A 15,553-nucleotide genomic window follows, 5' to 3' on the forward strand; every position below is an offset into this window, starting at 1 on the left:
TAGTTGGCTTATCATGTGTTCTAAAGTATAACATGAAATAGGAAAAGCTGTTCTTTTTGTTTTTTTATATAGTTCACAGAACTTTCTAAGAAAATTCCAGCTTAAGATAGTTCAAAAGATCAATGGCAGTTAAATTTACCATAGTAGGCTTTTGTCCCTGAAATATTTTTCTTTTCAAATCTCATGTGAATATTCAGGTTGCCTGATAAGTTTAATTTTAAGCCAGATTATTAAAACTATTATTTCCTTTTTTTCCCCTAAATGTATGGCATAATTTAGTGTTTAAATTTTTTTAAAATTCATTTTAGTCTTGGGCCCCTGAATACATTTTAAAAAATAAAGTAATAAGTAGGCTGACCAAATTCTTATTACCAAAAGAACTTCTACTTTCAACTCAAAGATAGGTTTGGCTTCCAAAAACTCACATTCACCTCTTTTCTACTCACTTTTACCTAGAACTTCCTCACATTATTACTCTCTTTTACCCATAAATACCAATGTATAGCTTGTATATATGCCTTGTGAATGAAAGTGCACAAAGCAAATAAATCCCCAATGGATTAATTTAATTATGGGGCGTACTTGGACCAAATCATTAATACAGTTAGACACTAGGTATTTACATAATTCAGTTAATTCAGAGACTACAATATCTAACTACAATGAGATCCAACATTTTATTCATTATATTAAGAGTTTATGAAACTGATGAAATCAAACCAAAGAGGTAGCTATCCCAGTAACAGTAGAGCTAAGTTTTTATGCAATAAAATTTTATTAGCTAGAAAGACAATCACTATAAAATGAGCTCATTATGTAAAAGTAATAACATTGAAACACAAATGTAATTGTTATTTATTTATTTATGCATTTTTTTTAGCATAAATATTGAGTCCCTGATATATTATAGTAGTTTGAAGACTTAGCACATATATCAGAACTTATTATAGCACTGGCCGTGTGGCTGAGTTGGCTGGAGCGTCATCCTGTACACCTAAAGGTTGCCGGTTTGACTCGGGGCACATGAGCTGCAACCCATCAATTTTTCTTTCTCTCCCTTCCTCTCTCTAAGCATGTCCTTGGGAGAGGATTAAAAAAGATTATTATGCATTCTAATTATTTTTCTTTATTGGAAATTTCACGTTAATATTTTTAATGATGCAATTTTTCTCGTTAGAGTGAAAATGTGCTCTAAAATCTATAAAAAATTTTTCCTCTTATTCTACTTAATAAAGGAGTCCATAATTTTTATTGATTTTGTGGGGGTAGAAACATAATTTTCCTTCCACCATTAGAAATTCTTCTGGTTGGACTAATCAAATTAACAGGACAGATTAAGAAGAGAAAATGACCAAATTTAATGTATATGTACATATGGGAGTTGTGTAGGAATGTCAGGCCCTAGGACACATAGGGCAATTGAAGCTTATAGATATGTCATCATTAACAACGGGAAAGGAGGCAGTTGTGGTCCTGGACTTAAAAACTCAGGAAGGCAAGTCGCATGGAGATGGAAAAGCAAACGTTTTGGTAAACAAATGTTTGCTGGGTCATCTTTAAAAGTGGGACACAGGGAGCTTGGATCCAGTGGGCCTTGCTAGGTTTCTCCCTATCATACACAGGTTTATATTAAACCATAGTTATCTATGATGGCAGCTTCCTTCTTGGATCAGGTCCTCTAATTCCTTTAGGCAGTAAGGGGAAGGTCAGAGGGTTCTCCTGAGTCTTGTTTCTTAAAATTAACCAGCTTAACGTAATCAATTCCCAAAGGGGCATATTTTGGGGTGACACACGTTGCTTCCCCTCAATTTATAAAACTGAGTGAATAAGTCACCTCACATAATAAAATAAACTTTTCTAAACTCAACAATATAATTCCTTGATAGCAAAAACTATTTAATGTATTTTTTTTAAAAAATGGGAAATATGTCCTATGAAATGCAAATATAAGATCATTACATTTAGAACTGAAAATTGGATTCAATTCTTGGACACAGTCCTTGGATCGTGGCAGCCTTCTTGAATTCATACAAGTTTTTGCTGTGATTCAGTGGTTTCTGCTGCTGCCAGAACAATTCTTGTGTTTCCTGGGTCACACTCTGTCACTACAGCCACCGTTAATGCAGAGTAGAGTCAGATTTTGGCATGAGTAGACACAAATAACTTATTTTTAAAAATGATTCACCAAATCTGCTGTTAATGAAGATTTGATCAAAGCTTATTCTGTTGAAAGGAAAATTAGCTAGAAATAGGATAATTTTTTTTAGATAAATGTTTATGCTTTTAAAATTAGGAGCTCTTACTTCCTAGTTAGCAATATTCTAAGCTTTAGAGATGTGCACCTCAAATTGTAGTCTGCCAATCACCTGCTCTAAAAATATATTTGAATATATACATCTCAATTATTAAATTAATATCTTAATTTAGTAATAATTATATATCACATTAAATATGCAGATTCCTAGACCCACTGTATGCCTACTAAATCAGAATCTCTGGAAGAGAACAAACACATCTTATTATTATTTTTTTTTATTTTTGTTTTTTGCATTTCAGATAATTTAGTTCGCCTTATTAAAACCTGAGGACCATTAGGTCAGTCTTAAGAAAATGGGTTTAAATTGTCCAAATACTACTTCTCAACCTTAATTAAAGATTAGAAAACTACGGATTTGAAAAACTAAAACAGGATTCTACCAAATAATCACAAAATGTAGGATATGGAGGTAATTTCATCTTCTTCCATCTCTATTAAACTTCTTTCTCCTAACATACCTTCTTTTTTGTTTGTTTGGTTTTTTTTTGTTTTGTTTTGTTTTGTTCCTTTATTTAATAGGTAGTAATAGTCTTGAAAATCTTTCTCTTCATCAGATGTTTGATCCCCTTGCAAAACTTTTGGTCTCTGAGCTTAAACATGGAGTTTTACTCCATCAATAACATGACTGTCCTATTGTAGTGCATTCTGAAGTTCTTCTTCTGAAGAAAAGTGAATCCAACCCATACCTCTGTGAAAGCCAGTCTCTTTGTCAAAAGGTACAGTGCACTTTCGTATATGGCCAAACTGTGCAAAGTGTTCTCTCAGCTCACTTGAAGAGGCGGTCCAGGGGATTTTCCTGACAAAGGCCACGGGCCGACTGCTACTGGCCCGCAGGGCCATAGTGGCCCTCGCTGCCGACGCCACCATCTTCCCTAACATCCTTCTTTAAACCTCTGGTTTCATGGAAGAGAATTTTGAAATTTCACTACTTTTCAGTAAATTAATAATAGAAACATAGATATAGTTCAGTTGCCACAAAATTCAAAATTTCTTCTTAAATAGTTCCTGAAGTCAGCAGTCTTGCCTCCCACTGTCTTCTAACATTTACTAAGCACTTTCCATGTGCCAGGGTTTATACATATTATCTCAATGAATTTTTCAAACAATTCTAAATATATTCCCCATATAAGGCACAGGAGATTTAGAAAGACTAAAGTGTTCATACAAGGTCACCCAGCTAATTACCCTGAAGACAGGATGTGAACTTAGATTGATCTAAATCTAAAACTCTATTCTTTTTTTAATTTTTTTTTATTTTTACAGATTGTGACCCCATAATTTGATATTTGGTGAGATTATTTACCTTAGAGATACTATTATCTAAAAGGATTGCATTCCATTGTCATGGAATGTTTAGGTACAGGAAACTGGTAATTTTGATATGTATTGAGACTACAAAATAACTGATGAAATTCCCAGACACAAAGTAATAATTATGAAAATGTGTTTTTATAATCTGTTGTCCTATTGAGGAAACAATTTATTATAAAATGAAATGGAGTTAGCTAATTCATGTCAGGCAAAAAGAAAATTACCAAAGTTGTTTTTGCTAGGAAAAAAGTTTTTCTACTCTATTAGACATTAGTTTTTTCCTTAATGTACAACTGGAATATAGATTAAATTTGCTATTTTTCAGGGATAGGAAACCAATAAAACCTTGATATCATTAAGTAAAATGTAAATAATAAATAAAATTATATTTGTCTTTGCTCATTTGATAACTAAACTGATATTTCCACTAAGTAATTTAGTTTACATTATTAGTATTGCTATCCATATAATGGCATCGTTTTAAAACTCTATTCTTAACCAGTACATCAGAATATCCAAAAAGCTAGAATGGAGTTGGTGAATTATATAATTTTACTTCATTTTGTATATAAATTTTAATATTTTTTTCTCTCCAAAATTTATTATATTTTGATACAAGCATTATAAATAATATCATTTAAGTAAGCATTAAACTCAGTTCTTAAAAGTGTCAGAAACATGCCCTCCCATTATTGATTTGCTTAAGTCCCTGTGACAAGCTACTTCTTGACTCTGGGTGAGGTAGGGGGAAGCATTGTTATAGGTTAACTAAAGGCCCGTTGCACACAAATTTGTGCACTCGGGGCGGCGGGGTCCCGGCCTGTGCCCTCTTGCAGTCTGGGACGCCTCGGGGGATGACCACCTGCTGGCTTAGGCCTGCTCCCTGGGGGATTGGGCCTAAGATGGCAATCAGACATCCCTCTGGCATCCCAGCAACCCTCAGAGGATGTCCACTTGCCAGCGGGGAGCAGACCTAAGTTGCAGTCGGACTTCCTTAGTGCTGCTGAGGAAGCAGGAGAGGCTCCCACCACCACCGCTGTACTGGCAGCCATCAGCCTGGCTTGTGGCTGAGCAGACCTCCCCCATGTGGGAGCGCCCTGACCACCAGAAGGCAGCTCCTGCATTGAGCGTCTGCCCCCTGGTGGTCAGTGTGTGTCATAGTGACCAGTCATTCCCAGTCTTTCTGCTGTTAGGGTCAGTTTGCATATTACCTTTTTACTATATAGGATAGAGGCCTGGTGCATGGGTGGGGGCCGGCTAGTTTGCCCTGAAGGGTGTCCTGGATCAGGGTGGTGGTCCGGCTTGGGTGCCTGGCTAGCCTGGGTGAGAGGCTGAGGGCCGTTTTCAGGCTGGCGGGTGACTGAAGCTTCCAGCCTCTCCTTTTTTTCTTTTTCTTTTTCTTTTATTCTGGGATTTATTTACCTTCTATGGCTGTCACTGGAACTGAGAGCCTGCTCCAGCTCTGAGGCCATGGCTGGCTGAAAGCAGGTATCTGGGTTTGTTTAGCTTCTATAATTGAAACTCTGTTGCCGTCACTGGCACTCCCAGCTCTGAGGCCGCTGGCTGAAAGCAGGTATCTGGGGTTTGTTTAGCTTCTATAATTGAAACATTGTTGCTTTCGGAGCTTAGAGCTGGGCCGCGGCAGGCGGGGAATCTTGGCTTCCTCCATCACTGGAGCAAGCAAACCTCCTGCTCGCTTCAACTGCGTGGCTGCCAGCCGCCACCTTTGTTGGCAGTTAATTTGCATATCTTGCTGATTAGCCAATGGGAAGCGTAGCAGAGGTACGGTTAATTACCCTTTTTGTCTTTTATTAGATAGGATGAGGTCTTTAAAATTCTAAATGTCTAGCTGAAGAGTAAAAGATGTGGTCAGCAAAAAGTTTACCAGTAGCCAAACATTGTCAGTTGCACAAAATTCGACCCTGACTGTGTTTCTTATCCGGATTTGTTCCATCAGGTAGTAGCCATCACCCTCATTGTTTCCTCCAACCTACTACAGAACCAGGCTTTCTGTTGAGTTTTTGCATCTACTCTTCTTACCTTACTAACTTCATGCCCTCAGCTGCATTCCAGGTTCAGTCAGTGTAGAGTTCCTCTCACTATCAGCCACACCCTTCTGGATGTCCATCTATGATCACCAATCCCTAGTTCATCATTTGGGTCATCTGTTTCTCTATGTTTAGTCTTATTCTCTTTCTTGGGGCTGAAGGAAGAGTGAGAACACCTGGCAGATGGCTCTTCAAGTTCATGTTTGACACTTTGTGTATATAATTCTTGGATTTTCCTAGTGCAGTGTTTCTCACGTTGAAAAAAAACACTTTTATCAGTGAATCCTAATTTCCAAATGAAATCTTCCATATAATTGTGATATATATAAGTAAAAGTAACAATAAGACAAGATCCCTTCCATAACTACAAAGCTACGGTAAGCCTCCTGACCCCACATAAGGGCTAAAGTGAATATACAACATATATGTGTGCTGTGTTCTTGTTCCTACATGCTTGCATTTTTCACAATGTTATGGTTCTGAAATTGAGATACCTCTTATAATTGACGTTAAAAGAAATTTGTCAGGGAGTAAGTTCTAGTTGCTAAATGGGATGTTGTCCTATTCACGAATTGCTTAATTAAAGCCAATTGGAGCTTCAAAGAAAGAAACTTGTCAGCTTAGGCTCAGGAATAAATTGTAGTTTGGGATTTAGCAATGCATAGAAAGCATATATTTCTGTGACCTCTACTGAATTATTTGCATTGGATGCACTTCACAGTTTCATTCTTTTTTTCAAAAATATATTTTTATTGATTTCAGAGAGGAAGGGAGAGAGAGAGAGATTGAAACATCAATGATGAGAGATAATCATTGATCAGCTGCCTCCTGCACGCCCCCTACTGGGGATCAAGCCCGAAACCTGTACATGTGCCCTTGACCAGAATTGAACCCGGGACCCTTCAGTCCTCATGCTGATGCTCTGTCCACTGAGCCAAACCTGCTGGGCTCCACAATTGCTTGAGAAAGATTACTCTGTGATCTAGTTTTGAAAGAAGTGGTTAATATTTACTCTGAAGTTTGTCTGGGATACCAAGTGCTGTAATTCAGGTAGAAGTTGCCCAAGCTCAGAACTTCACTGTGCTTTGAAATTATACTGCCTATCCTACAGTTGAAGGTGTTAAGAATGTAGCTTGTCACTGTAACCCTACTTGTAGCTGTGAATAGTCAAGAGTGATTCAAAAGAATATTTTTACCTCAATGTGAAGAAGGCTTAGAATAAAACTTTAATTATGGTTCTGAAGTAGAAACTGACAGATAATTGTATACATAGGAATATAATACTGAAAATTTCCTGAAAAAACTATGTATATTTAATGTAACATTTCTTTTTGGAAAGGCTATTATTAAATTGATGATCAGTCTTATAATCAATGTCACCTTATTGTTGAGCAAGCATGGTAAAGTACTGTAAAACCATGATAATATCACACCTGGCTTGTTATTTTCTGGGGATTATACAACTCTCTGTTATACTGGGATGAAACCTTGTATGAGCAGGCATACCAGAGATATTAACCGAGCTTGGCCCACGTGTGCCTGTAGTGACACACTTACTTATGCAGTGTGGAAATAATAATGACAGATTGCAATATGTTTAAATACGTGCCGAGAGATGTCAGGAAGCTCTCTACATAGTGGACACTAAGTGATTTAGCCTGGCAGTCCAGGCTAATGTTTGGATGAATCCATTGTGCTAAAATTTTCATATTTGAGAATGTATGATTTTTTTAACTCATGTTTTTTAAATTGTAAGACATTAACAATTCAAATAAAAAGTTGGTGAACTCCTTGAGGTATTTTTGGGAAACAGTATGTGCTAGAGCCCACAGTGTGAAAACCACTGAATTAGTTTCCCCATATTGATTGTTCTTGATATTCCCTGGAATTCCTCATGTCATCCTTTCTATACCCTAAGAAAATAATCTCACATTCTACTTTATCTCTGTCCTCAGTGTCAACTCTTAGGTAGCAATACATAGTGGAAGAAATACGTACTTTGGGATCAGACAGACCTGGCTGGAATCCTCTGTGTCTTACTAATAACAATGTGATCTTAGGCAATTTACTTAATCTTTTGATAATGTTATATTCGTCACTATAATGAGTTATCCTCATCTTAACACAGCTCAGCATTATTATGGTATCTAACATTCATTTAGTATTTAATATGGTTATTTGTCAGGGTTCTCCACAGCAACAAAACCAATAGGAAATGTCTATGTCTATGTCTATGTCTATGTTTATGTCTATGTCTATGTCTATCTATATCTAATCATCTATATCTATACCTATGTCTATATCTCTATCTCTATAATCTATATCTATATTTATCAATCTATAGATATTCCTATTTATCATAAGGAATTGGCTCACTTGATTAGGTAGGTGGTAGGTCCACATTTTCAGGGTAGACTGGTATGATGGAGACTCAGGAGAGCTGATGTTCCAGTATGACTCTGAAGGCAGTCTACAAGAGAATTCTCTCTTGTTTGAGGAGGTCAGTCTTTTTGTTCTACGAAGGCCACCAAATGATTGGATGAGGCCCACCCACATCATGGAGGCCAGTCTGCTTTACCCAAGTTCTACTAATTTAAATGTAAATCTCACTGAAAAACACCCTCTAAGTTGACATATAAAATTGACCATCATTCTCTGTAAGCACTTTCCATACACTAAGTGATAGCTAATAATGCCAGACATAGGATGCTTTTTTAATAAATGGTAAACACTGTCATCAACATGATCATTATAATTAGTACTTTTTTATCTTTACCTCAGACTCCAAGAAAGTAATTTTTTCCACTTTAAGCCTCCTCTTCTGTGAACTGGACCCAGTGCCTTCTCTGAATTATGCCCCCGCCCAATTCCCCATCTGAAACCTTTGTTTTGTTGGTGGTTTTCATCAAAAGAGCATCATCTCTGTTCATTTTGTTGCTCTATGTGCATTGTCCAAATATAGAATTTCCCACTTCTTAGGATCTTTGTGTCAGTTTTCCAGGGCTGCTGTAACAAAGTACAAACAACTGGGTGACTTAAACAATGGAAATGTATTGTTTCACAGTTCTGAAGGCTAGCAGTATGAGGCCGAGACCAAGATATCAACATGTTTGATTTCTTCGGAGTCTGTGAGGGAGAATTTGTTCGATGCCTCTTCCCAGCTTCTGGTGAGATGCTGGCACTCTGGTGGTCCTTGATTTGAAAAGGCCTCATTTTGAACTCTGTCTTTATTTTCACATGTCTGCCTCTGTGTCTGTCTCTGTGTCTAAATTTCCTTTTTTTTTTTTTTAAATAAGCACACCGGTCATATTGGGTTAGGACCCACTCTAATGTACTCATTTTAACATGGTCACCTCTCCAATGATCCTGTTACCAAATAAAGTTACATTCTGAGGTCCTGAGAGTTAGGATTCATATATATCTTTTTCAGGGGGGCACAATTGAACCCATAAGAGTAAGAGTCTTCAGTAGCAGAATAAGACATGGAAGCATTTGAAACTATGAAATATAATAGATGTAGGGGGTTACTCTAATCTATGAAACCTTCTAAAAGCTATGTGTATCCCATCTGTAATGGTACATAAATGACATGGAGACAATGGGCAGTACAGCAAATGACATGTCAAGGAGGATCAAAATAAAGAGACTGTTTGCTCTTGAATAGACTGAAGAATGACTCTCCATTTATGAAATGTTGGTCATCTCCACTATGAATAAATAGAATGAAGGCTAGACATTAGGAAGCATGTTTGCTAGTGAACATTGTATTGAGAATGAAATAATCTTGACTGGAAGCTTTAGGATTATCAGCTTTAAGTTATGACTCAGAAAAGGGACATATTAAAGAATGGTCTCTGAACAGTATACACACCCTCACATTTGCCTTGCATTTAGCATAGACTTGAAAAATGTTTTGATTTTTTTTTGGCTTTTAATACATTTGACCAGAAGTAATGACTGAGCAGCATATTTACAATCATATCAGTGTCCTCACATGGGCTGTAAACATATATGCTTGACTAATTAATTAGTTAGCACATTAATTTATTCAGTTTTATGCTGTTCCATGCACTGCACAGGACAATGCATCTATGTTATACAAAGATCCAAAGATCTATGCTATACTTACATCATCCTCAAGAAATTAGTCTTATGAAGGGAATACACTAGCAAATAAAGTGTAATGTGCTAACATTAATTTAACAATTTAAGAAATAATAGAGTGACGATTATGTGCTATGCTCTGTGGTAGGTGCAATGGATAAAGCAGTTAAAAAAATCTGTAAGGCGTTTGCCCTGGGGGAACTTACAGTCTAGTGCAGGGGTCCTCAAACTATGACCCGCGGGCTACATGCAAATACAAATATTGTATTTGTTCCCGTTTTCTTTTTTTACTTCAAAATAAGATATGTGCAGTGTGCATAGGAATTTGTTCATTTTTTTTTTTAACTATAGTCCGGCCCTCCAACGGTCTGAGGGACAGTGAACTGGCCCCCTGTTGAAAAATTTGAGGACCCCTGGTCTAGTGTGTTTGGAGACAGGAGGGATTGACAGACAGTAAACAGACAAGTCATAGTCACAGCTCAGGTGGATGAAGTACAGGAAAGAATGAAGCACCTGGGAGGAAAATTAAGCCAAGATTGTAGAGACTCACATACATAATTTATGTGAAACTATTTTAATGCATTTGAGGTTGCTTAGAAACAGAGTTCAGGTTTTATCTTGAAGAAGTTATTAATTTTTCTTCATTGTGACCTGGCACCTGTTTGGTATTGGTACAAAACCAAAAATTTTGCTGCCAGATCATGATAATAGGAGAATTCTTTGAAAAGTTAAGAGCCACCACATTATCACACATTTCATCCAGTGAGAGCTCCTGCAGAGTTCAAAAGGAAGAGAATCTGGCTCAATGTTTTCTTTGAAGTTTATTTCCCTAAAGTGCCCCTGGAAGCAAGAGATCATGACATTCTGCAGTCACAATAATTCTTAAATGTCTATAAAAATGATTTTCACGGAATTATCATGATTTGTGTTATAATTTCTGTTTTTTTAAAAAATATATTTCTTTGTTGATTTCAGAGAGGAAGGGAGAGGGAGAGATAGAAACATCAATGATAAGAGAGAATCATTGATCAGCTGCCTCCTGCACGCCCCCCACAACCCGGGCACGTGCCCCTGGCTGGAATCGAACCCGGGACCCTTCAGTCCATAGGCCGACGCTCCATCCACTGAGCCAAACTGGCTAGGGCTATAATTTCTGTTTTTAATGGACCTCCTTGCAAGGCTGACCATTTTGAATTGTAAATTGCTTATTAGGATTAGTAAGTATTCAATCATTAATGTGTGTTTTGTTGCATTGGGTTGGTTAGGGGCGGGGTGAAGGTAGGGAGCACACACAATTGGGCATTTTGTGGACCTTTATTTACCTATATGTTGCTTATATGAAAAAAGTGAAGATTGCCCTCGCTGGTTTGGCTCAGTGGATAGAGCGTTGGCCTGTGAACTGAAAGGTCCCAGGTTCGATTCTGGACAAGGGCACATGCCCAGGTTGCAGGCTCTATCCCCAGTGTGGGGCATGCAGGGGGCAGCCAATCAATGATTCTCTCTCATTATTGATGTTTCTGTTTCTCTCTCCCTCTCCCTTCCTCTCTGAAATCAATAAAGAAATATATATATATACACACTAGGGGCCCGGTGCACGAAATTTGTGTACTGGGTGGGGGGGCGTCCCTCAGCCCAGCCTACCCCCTCTCACATACTGGGAGCCCTCGGGGGATGTCCTACTGACGGCTTAGGCCCTCTCCCTGCTTCCCTTGGGGAGCAGGCCTTAGCCGCAGTCTGGCCTCCCTTTGTGGGAGGTGATCAGGGGAAGGCGCCAGCCCCATCACCCTGCTGCTGCAGCCACTGCCAGTCACTGCAGCCAAAAAGGTATTTTCATCAACATGGACTCCGGTCCCTTCACCATAAAAAATGACAACTTTCTTTAGGCATTTTCAAGATGTGTCTTTCATAAGATATGACATTTCTTTATTATTTTTTTTTTTATCCTCACCTGAGGATATGTTTCCATTGATTTTTAGAGAATGTGGAAGAGAAAGGGAAAGACAGAGAGAAATATCAAAGTGAGAGGAACACTTTGATTGGTTGCCTCCTGCATGAGCCCTGACATGGGCCCCAGCCAGGGAAGAGCCTGCAACCACGGTACATGCCCTTGGTCAGAATTGAACCCAGACCCTGCGGTGGGCAGGCCGAGGCATTATCCACTGAGCCAAACCAGCTAGGACAGGATATGACATTTCTTAGTCCTCCAGCAGCAGACCTTCATTTTTTTCTCCAGGAGTGAGGTGGAAAAACCCTAGATCACCTTTTTGGATTCTTATTACCCAAGTTACTAAGACTATAACCAGTGGCATACAGGGAGCTTAGCCAATGAGCGGTCAGAAAAGGTGTTTCCTCTGTAGTTCACTCTGATCCCCAGCTCGGCCCCTGCCCAGGCCTCAGGCCTCTGGCCAGCATTAGGCCTGGGCAGGGGACCCCCAATCACAGGCTCTGCCCCTGTCCAGGCCTCAGGCCTCTGGTTGGGGTGTTAGGCCAGGACAGGGGACCCACAGCCCCATGCGATCACCTTCCCAGGCCTAAGGCCTCTGGCCAGGGCATTAAACCTGGGCAGGGGACCCCCAGCCCGCTCTGATCATAGGCTCCGCCCCTGCCCAGGCCTCAAGCCTCTGGCCAAGCCTTAGGCCTGGGCAGGGGCCCCCTCAGCTCTGATTGCAGGCTCGCCCTGCCCAGGAGCCCCCTGGCTCAGGCCCTTCCTAGGCTGCTCAGGGCCCACACGGGGCATACCTCGGAGTGACCTGGGTGCCCTATGATGTTTCCGGGACCCAGGCCACTGGTGCCTAGTATGCAAATTAACCGCCATTTTAGTTGGGTTAATTTGCATATTTGCTCCTGATTGGCTGGTGGGCGTGGCTGGAGGGTGTAGTGGAGGTATGATATAATTTGCATGTTTCTCTTTTATTAGATTATATCTTTTTTAAAAAGTAAAGATTAAGTGAAGGGGATTTAAAGTAAGTTTCTTGCAGTATTGTCTTATTTCCTTGGTAAACCTTGAGCCACTAGCAATCTCCATTCCCTGCCTGTGTCATGCTCCTTTTTTTTCTGGGATTCACAGTGGAGATGAGTGAGGGTTAAGGTACTGCTCTCCTCCCTGGTACTTTTTAGGGGTTTTACTGTTAGTGTCTCTCAGTAATATCAAGGCTCCAATAAAAGGGAAAAAAAAGCATTAATGTTGCTCCACAACTTCAGGAACAGGATCAGAAACTTAAATCTCGAGTCATACAATGTGTCTACATACGTGCGCTTCCCCTCACCAAAGGGGGAAGAAATAAAGATGTAAATTTAACTTTTAATGCTATAATTTGTGATTTGTTTTTCTAGAGAGTGAAATAATAACAGCAGGAGATAAAAATGATTAAAATGCAACCAATAACCAAATTCCATATAGAGGTAGAAGGTGGGAAATTGGCTGGGCTGGGAGGTCTGAGCAGAGCCTCTGACTCCCCTGAGAAGTAACACTATGTGGAGCAGTGTAACAGAGCAGGGAGCACACACAAACCAGTGAAGAGAAGGCTGAGATAGGTGAGAAAAGTTCTGGATTTGACTGTTAATCTGGTTAGGTGATGCCAAGAGGAAGCCTACAAACCGACTTTATCATGACCGAGTTTACAAAATCATTAGCTTTGTCTTTCTGAGGCAGTGTATGCCACTGTCACCCTGGAGCTATTTGATCATCTTCATCTGAAAACATCTCCAAGGCCACCTCCAGCCCCCATTATCATTCCATCATACAGCAAAATAAACAAATACATAAACATCTTCAAGTAACCAATGCTGGGAGAAAGTATACCTCATACTTTTTTAACTTGGGGAAAAGTTGCCTCAAGGCCGTTACTGGAAAGCAGTGTCAGAGAGGATTTAATAAGTAGTGAGACTTTTGCACATGCAGTGAGGCAAGTATAAGTCATTTGGATGTTGAAGGTCATGACAGTCTAGCTAGCATGTGCTTTGCCTATGGTGGCTCATACCAAACAGGTCCCTGACTCCACAGCCCAGAGCTTCTCAGAAGATTTCTGTCCCCATAAGAGCAGTGTCATCTTCACACTGCCAGAAACTCTCTCCACTGGAAAAAAAAGATCAGGTAGCTTTGATTCCACATGTGGAATTAATTCCAGAATGAAAACCATGGCTCAGAAAGGATGTGGTTATTTTATTGCCAAAGAATAGAGAAGCCCATAAGAGAATGTTTACTTTGGGTCCTAGTGGTGGTGGTAGAATAAACCAGGTGTACAAAGAGCTTCAATAAGGGATTCCAAGTTCTGGAAAAAGGAAGGGAATACCAAATAAGTTGGATAATTATAAAACAAATACCAGCAAAGTTAAATCAATATATTATGTGGGAGATATCCTTGTGTCACTCTCGTGAAGTATGTTTTGTTCCTGCCTTAGAGAGAAGAGGCCCAACTTGTTTTCCTTCTCTCCCTCTCAGCTACCACTGGCCATGCTTCAAACTGCTCTGTTCTCTAGTGTGTGATTGTCTGCAGTAACAGTAATAGTGATGAGGGCTGACAATCACACAAGTTTCTCTCTGTGAGCTTTTACAAATGCCAGCCAGTAACCCAGTGGCGTATCTGCTGTAAAATCTTAAGGCCAGTCCATTTCCCCTCTTCCTTATTTTCTTGGTTTCAAATATATTTCCTATTGCCAATGGAAATAAAAATCAGAAATCTGAGAGCGGCGGTATCACTTGTCTTTCTGGTTTGTAGAGAGCTCCTAAAAATTAACTCATACGGGATTCAACAATTTTTTAGGGAAGTTAATTCTATTTTTTAGTCATTTGTTTCAGCTACAAATTATTTTTGTTCTTTTTATTACTGGCGTCATGCCTACATAGAATAAAAGTCAAACTGAAACCATGGAACAACACTGAGGCTCCTTTTCCATAGTACATGGGCATGGGCTATCTATCACCATGCTTTGTTTCTTCTCTGGTATCTGTCAAGATGGGTAGGATATTTTGTAGAATTGCTTGTTGTCTCTCGTTTGGTTGAGTTCCTGAAATCCAAGTCATGTGAATGAGATAGGTATACCTGTTAGAAGTGGCCTTTCCATGCCAGTGCCAGTTTCTTTACAATGCTATCACCATTACCACTTTTTCTGTATTCATAGTGGTTCCAGAAATTGTTTTCCTTCTGGGAACAGGAAGTAAACAATTTACACAACTCCCTGTTGCATGTCATCAATCCATGGGCTATTCAATCTTAATCACTTCCAGTAGCCACCCAGGCACCGACATATCTGAAAGGGCTTAGAGCAGTGGTTCTCAACCTTGGCTGCCCATTAGAATCACCTGGGAATCTTTTTAAAATCCTGATTTCTGGGCCTCATCCTCCGGAAATTCTGTTTCTTTGTTATGGGGTGGGGCCACAATATTAGTAACAGAACTTCCGGAGGATGAGGCCCAGAAATCAGGATTTTAAAATGATTCTCAGGTGATTCTAATGTGCAGCCAAGGTTGAGAATCACTGGCTTAGAGTGTCAAAGTCAGCATAATAAGAATTAACATTTTATCTGTTCTAAGAGTAAAAAATCAACATTTGGGAAAATTTTCCAAACTGATGTTGACAGTTGTTTTCTGTATGTTGGCTGGCTTCCTTCCTTCATTCCTTCCTTCCTTCCTTCCTTCCTCCCTCCTTCCCTCCCTCCCTCCATCTCTCCCCTTTCTTCTATCCTTCCTTTCTTCCTTTTTTGAGAGGTAACAAATATTTATTTAGGATCAAAGAATTGAAATTTGGGTATACAGATTCAGGCAGAAACCCAA

At 39.4% G+C, this 15,553-nt stretch overlaps 1 protein-coding gene and 1 pseudogene across 1 annotated transcript in view; one reads left to right on the forward strand and one right to left on the reverse strand.

The window, feature by feature from the left end:
- Positions 1-15,553, forward strand: part of CFTR (CF transmembrane conductance regulator) — a 202,120-nt gene that overhangs the window by 8,929 nt on the left and 177,638 nt on the right. The window lies entirely within an intron of this gene.
- Positions 2,821-3,184, reverse strand: LOC139016781 (SRA stem-loop-interacting RNA-binding protein, mitochondrial pseudogene; annotated as a pseudogene).

The sequence above is a fragment of the Myotis yumanensis genome, unplaced genomic scaffold (assembly GCF_028538775.1).
Source record: "Myotis yumanensis isolate MYYU_CA2020_CCGP unplaced genomic scaffold, mMyoYum1.0.hap1 SCAF_9, whole genome shotgun sequence".
Taxonomy (NCBI): domain Eukaryota; kingdom Metazoa; phylum Chordata; class Mammalia; order Chiroptera; family Vespertilionidae; genus Myotis; species Myotis yumanensis.